Here is a 20,952-nt window from a genome sequence, read left to right on the forward strand (position 1 = left end):
TTATGGATTGTAAGATTTTTTTGTTGTTGTGTTGTTAATGAATGAGAGAAAGATGTAATTTAAGGACAAATTTGTTGTAAATAATGGGTGATGAAGTGTTGTTATATTGCTGGTGATGGGGTATATTCTGCACCGCTGACCAAGTCAACACATTGAGCAAGGTCAAGGATATCCACAGCAAAGTCAACGACTTAGACAGCCTAGCCGATGCAGCCTATCGGCCTGTCACCTGGGTCTCGGCATGGCAACCAGCCAGCCGGGACACATATCCGCGTACTCATATCCAAGGACCCTCGGCCGGCCTGCCATAGGTCCATCGGCCGAGGGTAGAACGGTCTTTCCACCTGCTAGCCACTTGGCCACTTGGCCACTACGTGACAAAAGGTGAAAGTCTATAAATACTCCTCAACCTTCATTGAGGAAAGCATCCACAATTTAACCTAAGAATCACTATTCATCTGGTAATATCTCCTTTCTCTCTCTACAATACGCATTAAGTCAAGTAACAACTTATCCCTCTAAGTTTACTGACTTGAGCGTCGGAGTGAGTACGCTTGGCACAAAGCCAAGCCCTCAGTGCGTTCATTGTTGCAGGAGAGGCCGAGTGGAACGATAAGGACAAGAGGGATTCAACTCAAGACATCATTCTACAAGCCACGGGTGGTAACAATACTTGCTCTGGAATTACACCCGGAACAATTGGCGCCGTCTGTGGGGAAAGACACTAGAAGCTAGTCACATTCATTCCCAAACAAAAAATATACACACAAAAAAAAAACCCACCCCAAAAGCCAAGAAGATGTCGAAACAACAAGAGGAATTCGTGACTGACGAAACCGAATTCTACCAGGATGATACCGTCCACAAATCTGGAATTGTGCAACCCTCCGCCGGTCAAGTGATTCAACCGGAGTACGGGATGCCAATAATACCAGACACTCCGCTGCCTGCCGACCAGGTCACCATCATGGGACATGTGGTTGATGCAGCAAAACTAAAGATGCTCCTGGACCTAATTGGGAGTACGCCGGCTCACACTGTCACGCCGACAAGAGCGGCGGAAACCGTCCGGGATACCAGGGCCCAAAATGTGACCCCAAGAAACTTGAATGGAGCATTAGGAGAAGCTGACCCTGTCAAGACACCGGAGGAGCCCAAAGTGGTCGTGGTAGACCTAAGTCCTTCTCGCATTCGTGAGAAGACAGCGTCGCCGCGGCACGAACGAGGCACACCCCGGAGGAGCGAAAGAAGCCCAACTCGTCAGAGTTGGAGAAGAAGCCCGACTCACCAGAGTCGGAGGAGAAGTCCTTCTCGCTACGAGAGGAGAAGCCGGACTAGGAATGCGAGGAGCCGATCGCCGCGTGTCGTTCGACATGTGGTCAGACAGCCCCTCAGCGCCTACGTCCTAGATACCCCGGTGCCGACTAAGCTGAAGTTACCACCTATAGCATACAAAGGAGAAGGTGACCCAACCGACCACGTCGAGGCTTACGAGTCTCACATGTCAGTATGGGAGCAACCCGATGAGGTTTGGTGCCGAATCTTCCCAACGACACTGCATGGGATGGCACAGAGTTGGTACAAAGGGCTACCCGACGGGTCGGTATACTGTTACGCCGACCTAAAGGACGCGTTCCTAGCCCAGTATTCCTGCAACATGAGAAGGGCCGTGGAGACATCGGACCTCCTGACTATCAGACAGGAGGGAGGCGAGTCTCTTCGAAGTTATGTGAAGAGATTCGACGCCAAGGTTCAGCAAATTCGTGAGTGAGCAATGAATCGGCGACCTTCGCGCTGCTGATGAAAGGCCTCCCAAGGGGAGACCTAAAAACGAGCTCATCAAAGCGGCGGCCCGACCTTGGACGCCGCCAGGAAATTGGCTGATCAGACCATTAAAGTGGAGGACTATCACAAAACCTGGGTAGGCCCCAGCGAGGCCGAGCACTCAGAGAAGAAGAGCCACCGGGAGGACAACCCGGACGAAGAACGCTGTGACAATAATAGGTCACGGTCTGGCCAGTCTGCCAGGAAACAGAACTCGGCGGGCGCCGGGGGGAGTTCGGCACCGTACTACCGAAAGCAGTACAATAATCACACCCCCCTGGTCGTATCTGCCGCCGAGGTCTTCGCCCTGAGCAAAAACGAAGGTCAAAAGTGGGAAAGGCCCCCTAGGGCGAGGAGTGACGGTGACACGAGCCAGTACTGTGAGTACCACGGCCACACCGGCCACTTAACAAACAACTGCCGGCATTTGAAAAATGCCATTGAAGATCTGATCCGAACGGGGAGTCTCGGCAAATACGTAGCCGGAGGCCAAAAAACAGATGCCGACGGGTCAAATAAGAAATCCGTTTTTGAGCGCGTAGGAGTAGTCAATGTCGTCGTCAGGGACAACGAGAACGGTGGGTCCGCTCATGGGCACAAACGACACCTGAATGAACTATATCAGGCCATCAACCTTGTGCCCAACACAGCAACCCCCGCTTCCAACATCCCCGATATGACCATTGGGAAGAAAGACTACGAAGGGATCATCGCTCCTCACAGCGACCCACTTGTGGTCCACCTGGACGTAGCCAAACACTTGGTGAAGAGATGCCTGATTGACACGGGCGCCTACAAAAACATTATGTACAGAGAATGTTTCCTCGGCCTCGGTCTGAAGGTTGAAGACTTGAGCCCCTACACCAAACCGTTGTACGCTTTTTTCCGGGGCCTACTGGTACCCCTGGGATCAATCGAGCTGCCAGTAATGTTCGGCGAGGGAAATGCGGCCAAGAATGTTATGTCCGAGTTCGTGGTTATTGACGGCTCGTCTGCCTACAACGTCCTCATAGGCCGGGTCAATTTGAGCGAAGCCGACGCTGTGATGTCCATCCGGGCCCTGACATTAATGTATGTCTCGGACCGGGGGGAAGCGCATAAGCTCGTCTCGAAGAACGAGGAGGATCCCGGCGTATGGGAGGTTTACACTAACGGCCCTTCCACGACGAATAGCTCGAAGGCCGGCATCGTTATTATCAGCCCAAACGGAGACGTGTTTGAGCACGCCTTGAAGCTTACCTCATTGGCCCCAAACAATGAATCCAAGTACGAGGCGGTGATAACCGGAGTCGAGCTAGCTAGGGCTGCCGGAGCAGAACACATTGTGTTGAAGACAGACTCACTGTTGGTTACTAACCAAATCAGAGGGGAGTTTGAGGCTCGGGACGACGGAATGGTAAGGTACCTAGAAAGGGTAAAAGCCGACATAGCGAAATTGAAATCTTTCCAAATCCAATGCGTTCCCAGATCTGAGAACAACCGGGCCGACGTTCTCTCAAAACTTGCCAGCTCAACCATCAAGAATATCAGCCGAACCGTGCTAGTGGATATCAGGACCGCTAAAAGCATCACTGACGCACTCTGCACGGTGGGCAACATCGAGGCCGTGACAACGTGGATGACTCCCATAATGAAATACAAACTTGCAAATGAGTTGCCGGAGGACCGCAATCTCTCGGCCAGGATAAAGAGGATCGCCGCCAGGTACTTGTTGTTTGAAGGAGAATTATACAGAAGGTCTGTAATAAGACCACTCTTGAAATGCGTCGGCCCAGCCGACGCAGAGCTAATTTTGACAGAAATTCACGAAGGCATCTGTGGTCATCACATGGGGGCAAGAACGCTGGCCCACAAAGCTCTCCGAGCCGGCTACTTCTGGCCCACCATGCTTGCGGATTCCAAGGCTAAAACCAAGAAGTGCACGAACTGTCAAATGCATGCTCCGGTGATACACGCTCCTTCCCGGGACCTACAACCAGTGCTTAATCCCCTCCCTTTCGCACAGTGGGGGATGGATATGCTGGGGCCATTTCCAACGGCCTCCGGAGGAAGGAAGTTCTTGATCGTCGCCGTTGATTACTTCACCAAATGGGTTGAAGCTGTAGCAGTACCGGCGAAAACCACAGCGGCCGTCAGAAAGGTAATCTGGGAAAATGTTATAACTCGTTTTGGGTTACCCCAAGTCATGGTATTCGACCACGGCCGAGAGTTTTGGAGTGACCTAATAATGAACTGGTTAGAAAAGCTTGGCATCAAGTTTGCATACTCCTCCGTCTGCCACCCATAGAGCAACGGGCAGGCGGAGGCAGCAAATAAAACAATCCTCAACGGTTTGAAAAAGACAGTTGAAGACCTTAAGGGAAGATGGGCCGATGAAGCGCCGGCGTCTGTGGTCCCTTCGGACCACGGAGAAAGAAGCAACGGGATACACCCCCTTCCACTTAGTCTACGGGTCCGAAGCAGTCCTACCAATTGAAGCGACGGTGCCAACATTCAGAACGGCTACTTTTAACCCAGTTGAAAATGAGGAAGGCCTGAAAGCCTCCCTAGACCTGGTCGAAGAAAGCCGAGATACGGCACGCCTCAACTTGGCAGTATACCAAAACCGGATGAGAAGAGCCTACAACCGAAGAGTCCACAAAAGGGACTTAAAAATAGGAGATCTGGTCCTAAGAAAGTCGGCCGCCACCAACAAAGGAAATATTCATGGTAAATTAACGGCCAACTGGGAGGGACCCTACAAAGTAGTTGAAGAGATGAGGCCGGGTACATACCGGGCCGATGACATGGGGGCGTGCCCTTGATGAGCCACTGGAACACTGACAACCGAAGAAAGTACTTTGTATAAGCGGCGGAGGTGTCCAAAACCATTGTCGGCACCCCGGCGCGTGTTTGTATCTAATGAAGAAACATCCAAGTTTTCCGTCGGTGTTTATCCCCTCCGTGGTTGAGACGCAAGAATAAACGTACACTCAGTGCAATTGAGACGCAAATCTAGCGATCAATATGCCTACACAGTTACGAACGCTGTCGAGCCGCAACCCCGATTACCTCGGCCAAAACCGAGAGCGACGGGGATACGTCGGTCGATACGCTAGAAGAAACGTATACTCAGTGCAGTTGAGACGCAAATCTAGCGATCAATATGCCTACACGCGATTCTAACGCTGTCGAGCCGCAACCCCGATTACCTCGGCCAAAACCGAGAGCGACGGGGATACGTCGGTCGATACGCTAGAAGAAACGTATACTCAGTGCAGTTGAGACGCAAATCTAGCGATCAATATGCCTACACAGTTACGAACGCTGTCGAGCCGCAACTCCGATTACCTCGGCCAAAGCCGAGAGCGACGGGGACACGTCGGTCGACACGCTAAAGACGTTAAACACAGTTGAGATATGCATTCTAACTGCCTCGGCCATGCCGACGGTAAAAACGAAGGCACTCAATTAATAACGCAAGAAGACAAGTGAAGGATCGTGATCAAAGCCCCGGCCAAGCCGAGGACCAAAAAGACAAAACTTTATTAAAAACGATTACAAAAAGAATACAGACGACGGCCGTCCCCATAGGGATAAGCCTAAACACAACCTACCAAGAGTTTTACAACAAAACAAGGGAAAGAAAAGCAAAAGATTACAAACATATCATTTGAAGCGCCAAAAAATGGCATGGAGGAAAGGCTCAATAGTTGGCCCCCGAACAGCTAAAGCTATCCGAGATGCCGGGTGAGTCTGGTGACGACCGCCCGTCTCCCTATGCCTGTTGCTGCCCTCCATCAGTAGCAGCAGCATCTTCGGTGGCCGGCTCAGAAGAGGGCTCGACGTTTTCAAGTGCCTTTAGCCTCTCAGCCTCCTTCACCTTTGCATCATAGGCCGCCTTGGCCTCAGCTATCTGAGCCGCCTTCGCCGCCTCCGCCTTCTCCGCAGCCGCTGCTTCCGCAGCATCAGCCATCTCATCCAGAAGCTGGTCAAATTTATCCCACGGGAAGGAGCCGTCGGGGATGAGCTTTTTTATTGCCTCCCTGGTCGCCTCCTCGGCCTGGTCCCGGAATTGGGCGCACATTTTAGGGAGGAGATCATCTTGAAACATTTCAATATCCTTCTCCTTTTGAGCAAGGGTGGCCTGCGTGTCCCTGAGCGCCTCCGCCTGGTTATGGAAAAGATCCTTCCACTCTTTCCTCTTGGCAACCACGGCGTCATAAGCGCCCTTATACCTGTCCCGCTCCTCCATCATCTTGGCAGTGGCGGCATCAGCATCCTCAACCTTGGCCTTCTCGGCCCCTAGCAGCTTCTCAGCTTCCTCCACACGCTTCTTGGCAGCAAGGAGATCCAGCTTAGCCTTCCCGGCTTCCCCCTTTGCAGCAGAGAGATCAAGCTTAAGCTTTGCGATCAGTGGCCCAGCTTGGGCCATGGCCTTCTCCTGCTCCATAATGTGGGAGCTGGTTAGTTGGGTCCACTTCGCCAACCTCTTATATATTTTCACACCCTCTGCCACAAGCTCGGTGGGAGGAATCTTCTGAGCTGAGTGATCGGAGCCATTTAGTTCACAAATTAAGCAATTGTGGTCGTTGGTCAATGGTCGATACAAAACACAATTTATACTTCACAAACAACTCTACAAATTAGTAAAGAGGCAAGTAAAGGTCGGATCCCAAGGGACGGGTATTGAAAACGAAGATTTCTAGTGCTACTAGCGGTGTCTAGGGGTGTCACAAGTTGGGTTGATGTAGAAGGTTACTAACTAAAATAGCAATGAAAATAAACTAACGAGGTAAATAGAATAAGGGTGTAAACAATTGATTAAAAGCACTAGGGTGTCATGGGTTCATAGGGGATTCATGGGATATGATCATACAAACATGTTCTCAATTTATAAGCAAGCAATTATTGTTGTGATGGATCGAGTTGGGTTATATCTTACAATCCTAGGAAAGTTTGGGTCCCGGAGCCGAATCTCTTGGATTGTACAACACCTACAAGTCGACTTAATCTTCCCTACTTAACACATGCATGGTCTAACAAGACTCGAGTTGGGTTATGTCTTACAAGTCAAGTTGAAAGGATAGTAGATGATAATAAATGCAAGGATTCATAGGCTTAGCATTTCATCAAACATAACATGTGCATGTATTAAGATCAAAACAAGCAAGCAAATAAGATATGAAAGCATATTGATTTAAGCATGAATCATCCCCATGTTGGTTTCCCCTAATCACCCATTAAACCCTAGCTAAGAGACTACTCACTCATTATCATATTAATCATGCTAGAAAGGTTGTCAATCATACTAACATAATGAAACATGATGAATAAATGAAAGTAATTAGCAATAATTAAAAAGGGATTAAGAGATTATACCTACTAATGATTCCAATAATAAAGCAAGAATAATAGAAGTACTTGAATCCTAGATTGAGAGGTTGTCAATCTCCCAATAATAACCCAAATGATCTTCAATTACCCAAAATAAAGTAAGAACAAGAGAGAGATTAAGGAACTAAAACTTGGATTAAAACTTGATTAATATTTGATTACAATATTGAAGAGAGATTTGATTGATATTAACTACTCTAATTATTGATTAGAAGAACATGCTCCTCTAATTAGACTAATGGGGTATTTATAGTGAAAATTAGGGAGGATGCATTAGGGTTAACTAAGGGCTAAACTAGTAATTACACTTTTAAGTTGAGCAAGGAGCCTCCGGGATTGTCCGAGAGAAGGGCTTCTCCATTTCGTGACTCGAAGAACAAAACGGTCTTTGTCTTTGTGATCCGAGCGGATCGAGTCGGGACGGACGGATGAGGCATGGACGATCCGAGCGGATCAAGGCAGAAGACGCTCGGATTGGGCCTGGGGATCCGAGCGGATCCGGGTAAGGACGCTCGGATTGAGTGGGCGGACGGACGGATCATGGATGATCCGTTCGGATTCTTTTACAGCGTCATTCCTTCTTCTTTTCTTCCCTTTTCTTCATAGAATCCTTGGGGATTTCCTTGGGGACTCAAGGATCCTTTCTCAACATTGATCTTCTACTTAGCTATGTACAAAGGCCTTCTAGTCTTGTCTCTCCTTGATGCTTGGTCATTGAATACGATCCATTTAGCCTTGTTTTGCCATGAAAATGCAAGATTCTTACTCCTTTCCTACCAAGGGATCAAAATCTCAAAGAATATGCAAAACAAAGAACTAAAGATAAGAAATGACCCAAATAAGCACTAAAAAGCATAGAAACAATGGTAATTCGGGGGCTAAATATGCGCCAATTATGGTCGCATCAAATATCCCCAAACCGAACCTTTGCTCGTCCCGAGTAAAGAGGTGACAAAGACTAGGACCAATACTAACCTAACCTAATAATAATAGCCGATATGAGACAATTAGCGGGTCTCACTCCGCCCCTTCAACTCACAACAAGACAACCATGAGGTAGGATGCCTTCTTGCAAGGCAAGGTGGGTCTTGCCAAAATGGCGACACATCCAAACATTAAGCACATAAAAACACATAATGGATGCATCTACAAAAAGGAATAGCCACTCCCTCATCAAGTGGCGGAGGCACTAAAGAGGAACAAATTTAAGAGCATGTAATCCTTCACAAATACTAGTTCAACAAATTACTAAGTCTAAGAGGATGGCACTAAATCACCTCCAAATGGTGTTAAACTAGACTACTTTCGTCCTCAATTTCCAAATGCTTTCGTCAAGAGCGATCGGATGGTGGTGGAATGATGATCCCTATGATGCTAGTGGCATATGACATGACAAGTCTCGAATTCTCTACAAAGTAAAGGTCATGGATCGTCCCAAGCTCGACCAAGTGGCTTGACAAAAGGCTTTTTGGGAATGAAATGCTCAAATCTTTATTCACAATGGTTGGATATGACTTGTATTTCAAAATTGTCCTCATTTCACTTTCACATTTCAAAAATTTAAGATGGGGTTTGTCCCTTTCGGGCTAGTGTCCTTTGCTTTCGCCAATCGCTTATTAGGCAACCGGTTAACCTCTAGACAATAGCTTTTTGGGGTGAAGTCACTCTGTCTCTGGGCGGCCGAATTCACAACCGTATGGGGGCCCAATTCAATGGATCCCACACCAAAGCACATCGAAGTGGTAAACCTCCATCAAAACAACTTAAAAATTCTCAACTTTCAACAATTCATAACACTTGAGGTTTCCTTGGCATTACATTACTTCCACATGACAAAATTTGTTTGAGATGAGCACTTCAAGCTTATTGATAGAAAATATTTTTGGGTTGCCTTACCACAAGGTCAAACAAGGTCACCTAGACAAGTTAACCAAGTCCATATCGCATCACGGGGTTGGATAGGTGACTCACATGCAAACTCTTGACTAGGCCTTGGGTCATGGGTCAAAAGACACTAGTATGACACTATCTAGGGTGTTTTACAACCATTCTAGTAGGCAAAGTCTTGAGTTGAACAAGTATTTATAATGGCTTAGTTGCTCTTGTCAAAGTTCCAAAATAGGCATTTTTTCAAAACATTTCTAACATGCAACTACATGCCATGATGCAACTAATATGAACATCCTAATGCAAGTGATTCTACCAACTAACATGACATATAAACTAAATGCAAGTCCTAAGTTCACATTGTTTTTACCGCATCAATCAAAATAAAGCCACATAGTCATTAACATAAAGAGGAAAAAGGAGATTGGAAAGATCATACCATGCGGTCTTCAATATCCTCAAGTCTCGGATGTGGCGTAGTCGATCAAAGTGAACAAGGATGGACAAACACAATATATACAAGACTATATATACAAAGGAAATGAACTTGTTTTTGGTTTTTTCAATTTTTCAAATTTTTATGATTTTTGAAATTTTTCAATTTTTATGGTTTTTGAATAAAAGTTAAGTGTTAGAATTCCCATCCCCACACTAATATGGGCATTGTCCTCAATGGCCAAAATGATGGAAATTATGCAAGAATGATGCATGATTTCTATACTAAATGCAATTCTACACTAAACTACACTACATGATGCATGGTTTTTGTTATGACGGAGAGGATAATTTAGATTACCTCCCGTTGCGTATGCATTAACTTCCCCAAACCAAGCAAGACACTATTGCTAATGTCAAAGCATGGGGGAGTTCATGCACATGCTATGCTATGCATGAGATTAAATTGTCATTTTGGATTTTCAAAAATGGGAACAATGAAGAACACCTCAATGGAACCGAGGTGTGAGTCCTTTGATGTTGCTAGGACTAAACTAACCAATGATCAAAATGAGAATAAAATACAAAGAGATATAGACAAACCGTGGGAGAGTAGGAATCTCCAAGGCTAGTCTTCCATCATACTACTATCATCATCACCGCTTCCCTCATGAGAAGTGGTCTCATTGCCACTTTCCTTGGCACTTTCTTCATTGCTTTCCTCATCATCATCTTCACCATCTTCATCTTCTTCATCATCTTCTTCTTCATCATCTTCATCAATCTCCTCATCATTTCCAACAACCTCATTATCTTCCACCACATCCCTTGATGCACCCGGGAGCAAAGCTTCTCTATCCGCCCAACTAGGCAAAGGACAAGATGGATCAAGGAGTCCTTGCCTAGCTAAATGTAGGAGGGGAGGATATTGAGCTAGATATGCATTCTTCCGGTCTTCATAAGCTTGCTTGTGCATGGCTCTCATAAGAAGAGTTACATAGTCTTTCCCAATTTCAATTCCTTCCGGCGTAAACTCTTCATAGTCATAGGGGTAAGGTGGTATGATAATGGAAGAGGAGGGGGCCTCATGGTCACCCTTTTGTTGTTGAATGATGTACTCGGCTTCTTTGGTTAGGGGAAGTAAATAGTTGGTCCGGTGGACACTAAGACGGCAAATCTTTGCGGGTAGAGTGAATGAGCGAGCCTCACTAGTAAGCCACCCATACTTGGTATCAAGGGGATTGTGAGCAACCCACTTAAACTTGTTGATCAAGGTGGACATATCAATAAGATGGCCACCATCTTTAGCCTTGTACTTGCTATCCTTATTGAAATTAGGATCAAAGTGCTTAGCTAGGACCGTGACAAGGCCGCCATTAACAATTACGGTTTGACCCTTCTTCCCACTATCTACATGAAGCCATCTATCAACCAATAGCCTCAAACAATTGTAAGGCTTGGTGTGAATTCTTCCAATATTCAAAGTTGATTCAAGGAGAATAAAATCGAGTCCCGTAAAATGATTGGTGTCTTTCCTAGCAATTATGGTATTTCCCACAACTTTGTGCCATATTCTTATGCCCGGATGATGGACCAAGAGAGCACGACAAGCTTTAAAATCTAGAAACTTCTTCCCGGAGATTGCCTCCCAAAGAGGCTCGGGATCATACTTCCCATATTGCTTGTAGAATTTATGTTCATCACTAAGACCCAATATTCTACCCAATTAGGAAAGGAAATGCGTCTACTAGTGTTAGCTAGACGAAACTCAATATTTTCCCTATTCTCAACTTTTGTTACTTTCAAGGAACTTAAGAATTCCAAGACAAGGGAGGGGTATGTTACTTCCTCCATTTCAAACAATTTCTTTAAACCCATGGCATTGAAAAAGACTCTTGTTTGTTCAAGAACACCCAACTTCTCTAAGGCATCTTGGCATATGAATTTGGTGGATTGAATTTGTCTCATAGCAAACTTAACAAATGCATTTCTATGGGAGTCGGAAATGAATGTTACCTCCGGGTAATGCAAGAGTTGATTAATTACCGGAGTAGAAGGTGATGCTTCCATAGAAATTTGTTGAGGTGGTTGCACTTCCAAGCTTGGTGTTGACACCACCATTGCCAAAGCCTTCTTCGTTTGTAGAGCTTTTTGCCTTTGAGAGAGAGCCTTTGCTTTTGGTGCCTTTGTTGCCTTTGTTGCTCCCTTTGTTCTTGCCATTTGATGAACAAACCAAGTAGAGAATCAAAAATCTTCAATTTGTAGAATGCCCAAATCGATTTTGAAAGTGAAAGGCTTTGCCTTTATGAGAGCAAAAATCGACTCAAAGGGTGAAGATTTTGTGCTTGGTTTTGATTTTTCTTGAAGATGGAGTGATTAATTTGATGTTTGAAGGATGGTTTGATTTTGTTTTGGTGATTTTGTGGAGGGTTTTTGTGTTTGAGATGGAGAGGATGAGGGTTTTGGTGTTATGGGTAGTGTTTATGAATGAATGAATGAATGAATGAAGGTGGGGGGTATTTAAAGAAACGAAAATCTCGAAGATGCAGGCACGATCCGTGCGGATTAGGCGCAATCCGCTCGGATTTTCAAGCTTCAAATTTTAAAAATCCCGCCTAAAGACGGGCGTCTCCTGGGGAAATCCGCTCGGATTTTTATTGAGGGACGGGCGTCTCTTGGGAAATCCGCTCGGATTCTCATCCAGAGATTTTTCTTGTTTTTCTTCAGCTTCAAGACGGGCGGATTTTACCAGAGACGGACGGATCCTGGGAGACGGGCGTCTTTCCGTAAATCCGCTCGGATTCCTTAATGACAGGAATTCTTCAATTTTTGCACAGCCCAAGACGGGCGTCTTCTCACCGGACGCTCGGATCCTCTGCAGACGGGCGGATTTTCCGTAATCCGCTCGGATTCTTCCTTGAATACACGGATCCTTGCGCAAACCCATTCCTTAACATTCTTTTTTTCTTTCTTCCAAAACTTGTGCTCTTCATTGTGGGGGCACTACTAAGGCGTGAATAGCCTAGGCAATTGCCATCCCCACACTAAGGTAAATCACTACACATCAATTAAAATCATTAGTCCCTCCCTCACTTCTCTCTTTTCATGACAATTATTTTGATCAAGGTAAATAAAATCCAAAAATGACAAAAATGCAATGCAAAAATTAAATGTAAGTTAGGGAGTTAGAAATATTTACAAGTGGTGGTTTAGGGAGGACTCCACCAAACTCTCATTCTTGATGAGATGTCAAGGAGGCATGTTCAAGGTGTTGTTGATGTTGCTCAACACCTCGAAGAAGTAATTAAAAGCTTGTTCATTGTTGTGGTAGAGGTCCTCAATAGACCTTGGTCCTTGTTGTTGATCATGATCGATGGCATGCCCAATGTAGGGATTAAAGATCCCTTCAAATTCGTCGTCCCAAAGACCACAAACTTCATTGAGTTGATCATTGAAAATCTCTTGCTTGGATGGAGACAACTCTCCCAAATTCTTCTTTTGGCTAATGAGGCCATCTTCTTCTTCCTTGGTTGATTTTGATGAGCTATGCAAGCTCTCCTTGTCACAATTCACTTGCTCTTTGATCGGAGCATCTTCAACTTTCTTCCTCCATTGGAGTTCCGATCTCTTCTTTTCATCTTTCCGGCTATAGTGATCAATCATGAAACATGGCTCATGCAAACGAGGAGCTCTCATGGTCTTATCAAGATTAAAAGTTATGCTTTCATCTCCCACTTCTAGAGTGAGCTCTCCATGCTTCACATCAATCACCGCACCCGCGGTGTGTAGAAAAGGTCTTCCTAAGATGATTGGAATGTTGGAATCTTCCTCCATATCAACAATGACAAAGTCCACCGGGATGAAAAACTTCCCAATTCGCACGGGGACATCTTCCCATATCCCTAGCGGTGTCTTCGTCGATCTATCGGCCATTTGAAGTGTGATATTGGTGCACTTAAGCTCTCCCATTCCCAACCTTTTACTTACCGAGTACGGCATGACACTCACACTAGCCCCTAGATCACATAAGGCTTTGTTGATTGTTGTGTCGCCAATGGTACACGGTATTGAGAAGCTTCCGGATCCTTTAACTTTGGAGGTGAACTCCCTTGAAGTATTGCACTACTCACCTTAGTGAAGGCGATAGTCTCAAGTTTACGGATCGACTTCTTCTTTGTGAGAATATCCTTCATGTATTTCGCATAGGCCGGAACGTGATTGATTAATTCCGTAAAAGGAATTGAGACTTCTAAGTTCTTCACAATTTCCATGAACTTTCCAAGTTGATCATCAAATTTAGGCTTGGCTTGACGACTTGGAAAAGGAAGTCTAATCACAATGGGTTCCTTTTCTTTGGCTTTGTCTTCATTTTTCTTTGAGTTTTCTTCTTTTGATGATTCCCCTTCTTTGGGACTTTGCACCACAACTTCATTCTCACTAGCTCTCACAACTTCATCCTCAACTTGCTTCTTTGGTGCTTCATATCTTGTACCACTTCTCAAGTGAATGGCACTAACCGTTTCATGTCTAGGGGATTACTTTGAGGTGGTAATTGCCCTTTTTGTCTTTGTGAGTTCGAAGATGCTAGTTGGGTCAATTGTGTTTCCAACATCTTGGTGTGAGCTAGAATGTTGTTGATGGTGGTATCCTTTGCTTGGCTATCTTTTTGCATTTGAGTGAAAAATTCTTGTTGATTTTTTTGCATTTGAAGGACCGCTTTTTGGACATCAAAACTTTGGTCATTTTGGTGATTGTATGGATTTTGATTTTGATAACCTTGGTTTTGATTGAAAAAGGGTCTTTGATTTTGATTTCTCATGGGTGGTGGAGTGTATGTTGGTTGAGGGTTTTGGACATTTTGGCTTTTGTATGAGAGATTTGGATGGAATTTGGTGTTTTCATTGTAAAAATTTGAATAAGGGGTGCCACTTTTGTAAGCTTGGAAAGCATTGACTTGCTCGGTTGTTCCCCTACATTCACTTGAGTCATGACCTAAGGTTCCACAATTCTCACATATCCCGCTTGGGATTGATGAGGATGCCGTCAAGGCATTGACATGATGCTTTGTTGATTTTGAGTTTTCCTCAAGTCTAGCCATAGCTTGTTCAAACTTCAAGTTGATAGTGTCAATGTGAGCACTAAGTTGAGCACCCAATTGAGTAACGGTGTCCACTTCATACTTTCCTCTAGTAGCCTTGCGAGGCCTACTATATTGCGAATTATGGACCGCCATTTCCTCAATCTTGTTCCATGTTTGATTGTCATCAACTTCGGTGAACATTCCATTTGATCCCATATTGAGAATGTTCCTCGAATCTTCATATAAACCATTCCAAAATTGTTGCACTAAAAACCATTCGCTAAGTCCATGGTGAGGACATGAGCGACAAATACCTTTGAACCGCTCCCAAGCTTCATACAAAGATTCTTCATCCCTTTGCTTAAAACCCGTAATTTGAGCTCTTAGCATATTAGTCTTTTCCGGTGGGTAGAATTTTTTGTAGAAAGCGAGAGCTAACTTCTTCCAAGAATCTATTCCAAGGGTGGCCTTATCAAGGCCCTTCAACCATTGCTTTGCGGTGCCGATTAACGAAAAAGGAAATAAGACCCATCTAATTTGGTCTTGAGTCACGCCCGTTTGAGAGATAGCTTCACAATAATCACAAAATGTTTCCATATGAGAATGAGGGTCCTCACTTGGCATGCCCCCGAATTGGCTCCTCTCAACTAGTTGGATGAAGGCGGACTTGGCAATAAAGTTTCCGGTAAGATGTTGTGGGGTAGGAGTACCGTTTGGTAAATCCTCCTCGGTGGGTATAGAGTGTGACGAGAATTTAGGCATTGTAGGTGGATTTTGTGTGGTATTGTTTAATGGGTTCTCTTCTCCTTCTATTGCGAAAGGATTGACAAACTCACTTGTGGGTTGGACAACTTCACCAACACCTCCCAAATTCCTCCTAACAAGTCTTCTATTATTCGTCAAGGTTCTTTCGATTTCACGGTCAAAAGGTAACAAATCTCTTTGTAACCTTCTAGACATGCAAAATATCAAACAACTAGAAAACAATTAGAACAAACCTTGAGGAGTTTTACTTCCCAAGGTGAAAAAGACACAACTAAAAATAACAAAAGAAATCTAAAATCAATTAAACACCGTCCCAAGAAGCAACGGCGCCATTTTTGATCGGAGCCATTTAGTTCACAAATTAAGCAATTGTGGTCGTTGGTCAATGGTCGATACAAAACACAATTTATACTTCACAAACAACTCTACAAATTAGTAAAGAGGCAAGTAAAGGTCGGATCCCAAGGGACGGGTATTGAAAACGAAGATTTCTAGTGCTACTAGCGGTGTCTAGGGGTGTCACAAGTTGGGTTGATGTAGAAGGTTACTAACTAAAATAGCAATGAAAATAAACTAACGAGGTAAATAGAATAAGGGTGTAAACAATTGATTAAAAGCACTAGGGTGTCATGGGTTCATAGGGGATTCATGGGATATGATCATACAAACATGTTCTCAATTTATAAGCAAGCAATTATTGTTGTGATGGATCGAGTTGGGTTATATCTTACAATCCTAGGAAAGTTTGGGTCCCGGAGCCGAATCTCTTGGATTGTACAACACCTACAAGTCGACTTAATCTTCCCTACTTAACACATGCATGGTCTAACAAGACTCGAGTTGGGTTATGTCTTACAAGTCAAGTTGAAAGGATAGTAGATGATAATAAATGCAAGGATTCATAGGCTTAGCATTTCATCAAACATAACATGTGCATGTATTAAGATCAAAACAAGCAAGCAAATAAGATATGAAAGCATATTGATTTAAGCATGAATCATCCCCATGTTGGTTTCCCTTAATCACCCATTAAACCCTAGCTAAGAGACTACTCACTCATTATCATATTAATCATGCTAGAAAGGTTGTCAATCATACTAACATAATGAAACATGATGAATAAATGAAAGTAATTAGCAATAATTAAAAAGGGATTAAGAGATTATACCTACTAATGATTCCAATAATAAAGCAAGAATAATAGAAGTACTTGAATCCTAGATTGAGAGGTTGTCAATCTCCCAATAATAACCCAAATGATCTTCAATTACCCAAAATAAAGTAAGAACAAGAGAGAGATTAAGGAACTAAAACTTGGATTAAAACTTGATTAATATTTGATTACAATATTGAAGAGAGATTTGATTGATATTAACTACTCTAATTATTGATTAGAAGAACATGCTCCTCTAATTAGACTAATGGGGTATTTATAGTGAAAATTAGGGAGGATGCATTAGGGTTAACTAAGGGCTAAACTAGTAATTACACTTTTTAAGTTGAGCAAGGAGCCTCCGGATTGTCCGAGAGAAGGGCTTCTCCATTTCGTGACTCGAAGAACAAAAAACGGTCTTTGTCTTGTGATCCGAGCGGATCGAGTCGGGACGGACGGATGAGGCATGGACGATCCGAGCGGATCAAGGCGTAAGACGCTCGGATTGGGCCTGGGGGATCCGAGCGGATCCTGGGTAAGGACGCTCGGATTGAGCTGGGCGGACGGACGGATCATGGATGATCCGTTCGGATTCTTTTACAGCGTCATTCCTTCTTCTTTTCTTCCCTTTTCTTCATAGAATCCTTGGGGATTTCCTTGGGGACTCAAGGATCCTTTCTCAACATTGATCTTCTACTTAGCTATGTACAAAGGCCTTCTAGTCTTGTCTCTCCTTGATGCTTGGTCATTGAATACGATCCATTTAGCCTTGTTTTGCCATGAAAATGCAAGATTCTTACTCCTTTCCTACCAAGGGATCAAAATCTCAAAGAATATGCAAAACAAAGAACTAAAGATAAGAAATGACCCAAATAAGCACTAAAAAGCATAGAAACAATGGTAATTCGGGGGCTAAATATGCGCCAATTATGGTCGCATCACTGAGGAGTCAACGGTGACATTTCTATCACCCGCCTTCTCAATAGCCTTCTCAGGCTGCTTCCCTAATTGCCGTTCAGTGAGAACGGCGACTGCCGAAGGTGGATCTACAAAAAATTTACACAGAGCATCCACGTCAACATGCATCGACACATCAGAGAGTCGGTCATCGGGAATGTCCAACGAACCAGCTAAGTCTGAACCGCAAGTTAGATCCGTACCAGTCTGGACCCTCTTATGCGGAGGGCCGGTTGGGGCAGTCTTCTCCCCGGCAACGGTGGAAGCAGTCGGTGGCACTTTTCTCTTCTTCAGAGGAGAAGGGTCCTTAGCAACGGTCACCACCCCCTCAGTGATATCGATGACCTCCACATGATCCTTCTGGACCACTAGAGTCGAGGAGGGGGTTGACACTGACGCCGCCGCCAATTTGGACGCTGCCTTCTTTGTTCTCTTCGGCACGCCCCCGAGAACCCGTGCCTGGGCCGCCTCCGGATCCAATGCCTTCAGCTGCTTGTCCATCATTTCGTTGGGAGCCAGTCTGCGATCACGCGCGTCAGCCGTAGGATGCCGTTGAACAACCTTCCCGTCCTTATCAAGCCCTAACCTCTTTAAGGTCCTCTCGCATGATCCTGGCCAAACCGGTCCGCAAGAAATCAAACAAGAGTTACATAAAGGAGGTAAAACAAAGCTCTAAAACAGAATACAACAGCAAAGATGGGCCTCACACCGACCCCACTCACCCTGATTGAGGGCCGGTATGAGGCCGACGCGGCAAAGCAACTCATCCCGAAGGATAATCCGAGTCGGGGCACCATCCCTTCTCAAAGATCAAACAACAAGACGCCGTTTCTCCTCCGCAGAAGAGGGACCATCGAAGCGTCCATCTTAACCTTACCCCGGAAGATACATTTCTCATATTCTTCCCGGTTCTCACACCGCAAGTAAACAGTGGCTCGAAAGGACCGAGGCAATGGGTAGTCCTCCCGGCACTTGGACGTACACCCATCGCCGTTGTCGATCCTTACAAGAAGTAAGCTTGGACACGGAGACGAAGCCCGGCTCCGTCGCACGCTGTACCACCCCACTTTACCGGCGATTGACGGCCGTAGATGATGAAGGCGGCGGAATAAGTTAACCGTTGGGATCTCCCCTAAAGAGACGAGAGCCACACAAAGTCGACTATCGTCCTCATGGCCAACGGATGCGGTTGGGCCACAGCGACGTTCATAGCTTTGATGATAGCCATGACGTATTCATTCAAAGGAAACCGGAGCCCATACTCCGGTGCCTCGATATACACGCCGATGTGACCCGATGGAGGGCAACAGAGACCGCCCGACCCTCCTCGGGGATAACGATCTTGTACCCCTCACCGAAGGAGAAATGGCCTCCGAAAAGAGTCCCACCGGAACAGCTAGCGAATTTATTAGTCCAGACACGGTCAAGACCGATCGTGCAGCCTCGCCATGATCGGGATAGACGGCCTCTCACCATCAGAAGGAGTCCTCTCATCATCATCAGCATCATCATCCTCATCCTCCCACTCCTCCAAAATTGGTGGATCAACTACGGGAGAAGGAGACCTAGGACCCCCAAACCTTATCGGGAGGGCATCTAGTATCCCCTCCCCATCAAGACGCGACGGGGAACCCCCCGGCGCAGAAGTGCTAGTCCCAGCGTCAGCAGAAGACATGATAGCAATGATTATTTAACAAAATAAGAAGTGAGGAGATTTGTTTGTTTACCTTGAAGAAAAACACTCGCCGGAGTAACAACTCTGAAAATTAGAAGACAAAGAAGCCCTTGAAAGTTTAGAGAGAAGAAAATTTTGGAGAGAATGAAATTGGTGGCCAATTTCACGGAATAACTGCCCTATTTATAGGGAAAAGCCCATGAAGAAGGACCAATCAGAGAACAGCCCATGAAGCGCCAGCCAATCAGCAAACAGACACGTGTCGGACATGCAACCATGGAAAGTCAATCGTCGCAACAGTCAAACGTCAATCAATGCAACAGTGATCAAGCGTCTTCAACACGCCCCTTCACCTCTCTTCGCCTATTCATCTTCCTCAACGAATTCCTAGGTATCTGCTCTCCGCCGGCCACATGATCAACCAAGCTAGGAAGCACCGGCCTGGGGGCAATCAAAAACAACCAGCGCTCCCAACCCTGGTCTCAACCAGCGTCACTTTCTTTTCCACATCGGATGCCCTTTACACATCCATGTGGAGGGGGGATATGGTACGGCCTAAGTCCTTCCAGGCCGAGGTAGAAGAAGCCGATACAGAAAAAGTTTCAGAAATTACTTTTGCAGAATATACGCTCAGCATACATCGGAGCCCATACCACGGCATAGACTACGCTGGGGGCAAATTGATGGGGCATATTCTGCACCGCTGACCAAGTCAACACATTGAGCAAGGTCAAGGATATCCACAGCAAAGTCAACGACTTAGACAGCCTAGCCGATGCAGCCTATCGGCCTGTCACCTGGGTCTCGGCATGGCAACCAGCCAGCCGGGACACATATCCGCGTACTCATATCCAAGGACCCTCGGCCGGCCTGTCATAGGTCCATCGGCCGAGGGTAGAACGGTCTTTCCACCTGCTAGCCACTTGGCCACTTGGCCACTACGTGACAAAAGGTGAAAGTCTATAAATACTCCTCAACCTTCATTGAGGAAAGCATCCACAATTTAACCTAAGAATCACTATTCATCTGGTAATATCTCCTTTCTCTCTTTACAATACGCATTAAGTCAAGTAACAACTTATCCCTCTAAGTTTACTGACTTGAGCGTCGGAGTGAGTACGCTTGGCACAAAGCCAAGCCCTCAGTGCGTTCATTGTTGCAGGAGAGGCCGAGTGGAACGATAAGGACAAGAGGGATTCAACTCAAGACATCATTCTACAAGCCACGGGTGGTAACAATACTTGCTCTGGAATTACACCCGGAACAGCTGGAATCCCTCGGTTTTGGTAACTTAAGAGTTGACAGGAAGTGGAGGGAAAATGTAAATGGAAGTTTTGGTGGGGTTTTTAAAATGTTGAACATTTTGGTGGGAAGATTATCCCATAATCAAATCAGAATTAGAGCCACACTTTATCATTTAATAAAGCAGTATGCACAATCCCAAATGTATTTCTATTGTTTCTTTAATTTTTCTTAATACTTGTGTAAAACTCCAACTGGTAGAGTGGAATTGAATAGAGGAATTACATTAGTTTAAAAAATACTGAATTATATTCGAAATTCAAAGACTAAAACGACCGAATCTCCCAATCGACTACATATCAGTTGTTTTAGTCCCACGCTCCTTAATTGAAATAGACTCGTCTTACTAGCAAATGACATATTGACTCAGGGTATAACCCTAATTGTCATTGACATGGTGTGGAGTTGTAGATGTCCCAATTTATCTCGATGACTCTATATTTACATTATAATATATCCGCTTTAATCACGATTACGAGTGTTGGATGCTAAGCCTTA

At 45.1% G+C, this 20,952-nt stretch overlaps 1 non-coding gene across 1 annotated transcript; it reads left to right on the forward strand.

The window, feature by feature from the left end:
• Positions 1-14,885: 14,885 nt before the first annotated feature.
• LOC141617721 (small nucleolar RNA R71) lies at positions 14,886-14,992 on the forward strand. Its single transcript, XR_012531191.1, has one exon. It is a non-coding gene; the product is annotated as a small nucleolar RNA R71 (small nucleolar RNA).
• Positions 14,993-20,952: the final 5,960 nt, after the last annotated feature.

This window comes from Silene latifolia, chromosome 1 (assembly GCF_048544455.1).
Source record: "Silene latifolia isolate original U9 population chromosome 1, ASM4854445v1, whole genome shotgun sequence".
Lineage (NCBI taxonomy): Eukaryota > Viridiplantae > Streptophyta > Magnoliopsida > Caryophyllales > Caryophyllaceae > Silene > Silene latifolia.